The sequence below is a fragment of the Littorina saxatilis genome, linkage group LG15, assembly GCF_037325665.1.
Source record: "Littorina saxatilis isolate snail1 linkage group LG15, US_GU_Lsax_2.0, whole genome shotgun sequence".
NCBI lineage: Eukaryota > Metazoa > Mollusca > Gastropoda > Littorinimorpha > Littorinidae > Littorina > Littorina saxatilis.
Window position 1 is genome coordinate 28218002 of NC_090259.1, and position 5890 is coordinate 28223891.

The 5890-nt window shown below is 39.6% G+C and overlaps 1 long non-coding RNA gene across 1 annotated transcript; it reads right to left on the reverse strand.

Annotated features, from left to right (window-relative positions):
• Nucleotides 1-1453: 1453 nt before the first annotated feature.
• LOC138948998 (uncharacterized) lies at nucleotides 1454-5515 on the reverse strand. The gene is made up of 4 exons (XR_011450141.1): nucleotides 4810-5515; nucleotides 3113-3210; nucleotides 2287-2407; nucleotides 1454-1522 (listed from the first exon to the last, which is right to left on the reverse strand). It is a non-coding gene; the product is annotated as an uncharacterized lncRNA (long non-coding RNA).
• Nucleotides 5516-5890: the final 375 nt, after the last annotated feature.

Consider the following 5890-nt stretch of genomic DNA (forward strand, 5'->3'; position numbering starts at 1 on the left):
GGCAAAATAAAGGTACTTTTACTTACTGTGTTCAGGAACAACTTCCGCCACTGGCTCTGCAGCATCCCTGCTTGACTCAGCGAAGCACTCAGTGTCTATTAACAGAAGTTTGTGAATGTATTTGACAGGATGTAAACACAAATAGCTTTGAGTTTGAATGATATATATTATAACAATGTATATTTCAAAAGGTGATTTACAAGTCTTGGGTGGTTGGTGTTCAGTTTCAACCTTTTTGTCTTTAATACAAAAAGAAAAAAAGGAAAAAAAAGAAAATTAAAATATCTTTGAAAGATATTTAGTTTCCTCTGAAACCGCAGTGTTTGTATCTGAAATCCACAGATCCGCGGACCATTCCCATGCCTGTAAATTGCTAGAAGAGTTCTCAGATTCAAGTTTATTTATGACGCTTACGAACACATAGACTACATAACATACCTGAGAAAAGACTATATGAAAACACACATTTGTCCTACCGAGGACTTACGCAATATTCTGATTTAGGCCCATATTAAATGCACGGAACGACATCAAGACATCAAAAACGTGTAGGTCTTTAAGTTTTCTTATGCTGCTTACAAACACACACACAATAGACTAGACTATTTGAAAACACACATTTGACATTCTGAGGACTTGGGCAATATTCTGAATTGGGCCCTTATTAAACGCACTGAAAGACATCAAGACGTCAAAAACGTGTAGATCCTCAATACTATTACACGTATGTGTGTGTCCCATAGCTAAACTTACATCTTAACTGCGTGGAGGTGTGTAACAACGAGTCACCATAACAAAGCTGAATATGCCATTGTGTAATGTGCCCGAGATTCCAACTGTCAACGCATTGGTTGGTACAATTCTTTCAACAAGTCATGTATTCAATTAAATGCAACTTAAGCAAAAAACAACAAGATAAGTATCACCCACAGCAACAAGCAACGATTATGAACTAGCCCTGCATAACTAAAGTGCACGTAGAATTTGACGGAACAGGCAAAATAAAGGTACTTTTACTTACTGTGTTCAGGAACAACTTCCGCCACTGGCTCTGCAGCATCCCTACTTGACTCAGCGAAGCACTCAGTGTCTATTAACAGAAGTTTGTGAATGTATTTGACAGGATGTAAACACAAATAGCTTTGAGTTGGAATGGTATACATCCAAATAATGTATATCTTCAAAAGATGATTTACAAGTGGAGGTGTGTAACAACGAGTCACCATAACAAAGCTGAATATGCCATTGTGTAATGTGCCCGAGATTCCAACTGTCAACGCATTGGTTGGTACAATTCTTTCAACAAGTCATGTATTCAATTAAATGCAACTTAAGCAGAATAACAAGATAAGGATCACCCACAGCAACAACCAACGATTATGAACTAGCCCTGCATAACTAAAGTGCACGTAGAATTTGACGGAACAGGCAAAATAAAGGTACTTTTACTTACTGTGTTCAGGAACAACTTCCGCCACTGGCTCTGCAGCATCCCTGCTTGACTCAGCGAAGCACTCAGTGTCTATTAACAAAAGTTTGTGAATGTATTTGACAGGATGTAAACACAAATAGCTTTGAGTTGGAATGGTATATATCAAAATAATGTATATCTTCAAAAGGTGATTTACAAGTCTTTGGTGGTTGGTGTTAAGTTTCAACCTTTCTGTCTTTAATACAAAAATAAAATAGAATATTTTTTTAAAATTTTTGGAAGACATTTATTTTCCTTTGAAACCGCAGTGTTTGTATCTGAAATCTGCAGATCTGCGGACAATTCTTATGCCTGGAAATTGCTAGAAGAGTTCTCAGATTCAAGTTTATTTATGATGCTTACAAACACACACACACAGACATATCGACTACATACACACCTGACAAAAGACAATATGAAAACACACGTTTGTACTACTGAGGACTTAAAACAATATTCTGAATTAGGCCCATATTAAATGCACGGAACGACATCAAGACATTAAAAACGTGTAGGTCCTTAAGATTACTTATGCTGCTTACAAACACACACACAAACGTATATACACACCTGAGACTAGACTATTTGACAACACACATTTGACATTCTGGGGACTCCAACGAGATTCCAACTGTCAACGCATTGGTTGGTACATTTCTTTCAAGACGTCATTTATTCAATAAAATCCAACTAAAGCAGAACAACAAAGATAAGGATCACCCATGGCATCAAGCAAAGATTATGTACTAGCCCTGCATAACTAACATGCACGTAGAATTTGATGGAACAGGCAAAATAAAGCTACTTTTACTTACTGTGTTCAGGAACAACTTCTGCGACTGACACCTCATCCCTGCTTGGCTCATCCAAGCTTTCAAAAGGTTGAGGTTGGCTGTGAATGCTTTGGGTTGGTGTCTCTGCCGTCGATGAGTGTTCCTTGAGTATATAAAAAGAAGAAAAAGTGTTGAACAAGATTTTAATAACTATTGTCTTAATCCCTTATCGTGGATCTCATTCTTCACAAACATCTGTAATCAATTCTAAGATTTCCTGAGTTAAACTTAAAGCTTGTTTTTCAGCGTCCATTTTTTATTTCAATGTAAGCCTACAGTTCAAACCCGACAATTTTTTGCTGGGCATTTTTAATCAGAAGCGAAATCAGCCTGGTCAAATTATCTATCAACTCTTAGATTTCTGAAACCAAAAAGTTACACCCTTCTTATTATTTACCTGACTAAGAACTAAGAAAAACAAAGTTGGGAGTGTTTGAAACTTACCACCAAAATAAGGGTTTTTTAACCTGTATTTCTTTTTTTCCCCATGCTTCTTTGATCTTCTGACATAACTTTATAGCAACATCTAACGTCGTGATTTTGAAAAAAAATGCAAGAAATGTCGACAAGCACCTTTAAAGGTTGTCTACACTTTACCAAAATAATTGCACAGATGCTTTGGAAGCATACTTTTTTTTTTTTGGGGGGGGGGGGTATTATGGAACAGAGTTATGCCATATTTAATTGGAGATTCTATCATTCCGTTATAAAAAAAACTCACATCGCAAAATAGAGAATGTTATTGTCCCCTGTAAATTAATGTACACCAATGCCACCTGTTGTGCACAACATAATTTCCAATACTTACATCTTCAACCGGGATGTCCCACCTCCACCCTGTACGCCACAGATGACTCGCCATTTCTGGATCCATCACTTTTTTTTTTTTTTAGCTATTCACCAAGACTGCACAAAAAATTAAGGCCTTATTACTATGCCAAACAGCCAACGTTCAGTGCTGGGAAAATGATAAAAAGCATGGGTTCCTCACTTTTAATAAAAATGCCCGCTTAATTGTTTGGCGAACTTGTAATGTCATCTGCATGTTTTTTGTTCATGAAACATTGAAGAACATTACTCATTTTACAGTATAGTTACATGTACGTCAACAATCCGCTGAGAAACCGGGTACCGCGTTTAAACTCTCTCCTATCACCTCTTATCTAGTGCTAGGCAACTCTATCCATAAGAAAATGAAAATTTCTCATTTTACTGTGTAGTTACATGTATGCAAGTCAACAATCCGCAGATAAATCGGGCACCGTGTTTAAACTCTCTCCTATCGCCTGTCTAGTGCTAGGCAACTATGCCTAAGAAAATGAAGCTTCACAGACATTTTTGTTTTCATAGCTCTCACAATTAGATTTTAAATGTCATTTTGAGCTTTCTGAGATGGTTAATGATTTTTTAAAAGGGAAATATTCAAATAATGTCACACACAAGTTTTTTTTTTAAATGTATTCTTTATTCTCTTCTCTTTTTTTTAAAATGTTTTTACATTTTGTTCAAATTAAGTTTCTGTATAACTTGAAGAGTTCCGTTGTGTAACATACACTGAATATGCTATCTTTGAATTTGATCATTCATCTTCATGTGCAGAACACTTCGTTGGGATAACTAGGGTACATGTACAGCCTACTCTAATTAAGGTTTGCTGAGAGCCATTCCACTCAAAATGGCCATAAACAGCCGTCTGGAATGCACGCGATATTACCCGTGTTTTAACTCTATCACCTAGACTAGATAGTCAGGCTCCATACAGGTTCACCCCCCAAAAAATCAATGACTTTTCCATACCATGCTGTTTCTATTTTGAATTTGTCCATGACCTCACCGCGCGCACACACACAGCAATACGAGTGCTACCATATTAACCACAGTGAGACAAGAGACGCTGACAGCTTTGTTTTACCCAAAATCCCTTTTGTGAATCAAAGACAAAGTGAGACATTAAAACATAAATAGGCACACAGTGACACATCAAACTGCACACACACAAAACAAAGACTTGAAAAAAAATCTACGGGTTTTGCACTCATATGATATATGATATGATATGTTGACAGACTGGTACTTAGGCTGTTGAGCCTTTGTCTGATCTTTTGATCAGTTGCTATCCTAGCCTAACTTTGAGCTAGGTAACCTACACGATCTTTTGACCGTGGCCTATTCTATCAACTATCGAAGGGCTCTGTCGGCCATACAGAACTGGCGAAACACGCAGGATCATCAACATCAACCCAGTCTACATCAGATTCCAGATTTTCATCGCTACTCGACAGAGAAATATTGATGTCCCAGTCAGAACTCAAATCACATGTGTGCACTTCAGTTTGACTCTAGACAGTCCATGGAGTGTGTGCGTCAGACTAGTATGTATGACTATATATGAGTGTGTGTTAAGGGTGGTTTGACTCCAGTCCATGACCCATACCGAGGTCTCGCTCACGAATAAGTAGAATTCAGTTTAAGAAAATGCGTGATTGAAAAGTGCCGGCCGCTTACCTTAGTTCTGTTATTCAGTTGTCTGACGGCAGCGACGAACATCGTCTCGCGCGTCCCCACATTGACCAAAATGGCTTCCCACCCAGAAGAAAGCATTTTCATTGGCGTGGCAATGTCACGAGATTTGTTGATCACGTGGCCTCTTTCTGATTGGTTCGTTATACACACTTAGAAAAAACTTGCCCCAAATCTCTGCAAAAGTGTGTGAACTTGCTATACACTCCGCACACGAAATTCTAGTGGAGACAACATTCTGAGTACTATGCTGAAACTTTACCAACTAGTTTAGGACCTCACGAAGAGATAGTTCCAAGCAAAAAAAAAGTGAGGACTTGATGTAAGTCCTCAGAAAGATTTAGGTCCTCAGTGTGTAGGTGTGTAGACCACCCAAAGACTTCACTATGAGAGCAGTTCAAACGCACACACACACACACACACACACACACACACAGTAAGCATAGGTGACACTGTGCAAGAAAGCGAGACACTAGATCTAGATCTGTCTGTCTGCATGTACCCTGTAACTTACAGGGACACGACTGCCAACTAGTCTCGGCCCGCTCAAAATAACAATGACCGAGACGTTCAGTAATTCCTTCGCGTGACGTCTAACCCTCTTTCGCCATAATGTGACGTCTTCAAATGTTAAAGTTTCTACCACAGACGTACACACGCACACACGCACAGACAGACAAAGTTACGATCGCATAGGCTACACTTACGTGAGCCAATAAAATGGACAGCCAGTCAGTGCCAGGGCCGGACCCAGGGGGGGGGGGGGGGGGGGGTTCCAGGGGTTCCGGAACCCCACCCCAGGAAAAAGCATGTACCTTGCTTTGAGTGGTGGTTTTTTTTACTAGTTTTAGCACCAAAAAATGCTGCTCTTAACCCTCAAAACAAGGCCCAGAATGCACCAGATTGCACAGATTTTAACCGTTTTTCAAAAATTTTCCGGGGGAGCATGCCCCCGGACCCCCCTAGTTCGCACGCCTGCTTTGCAGGCGCGCGCTTGTGGCTTCGCCACTTCGCTGATTTCCCCCCCCCCCAAAAAAAAGGAGGACCCCCCCCCCCCCCCTTACAA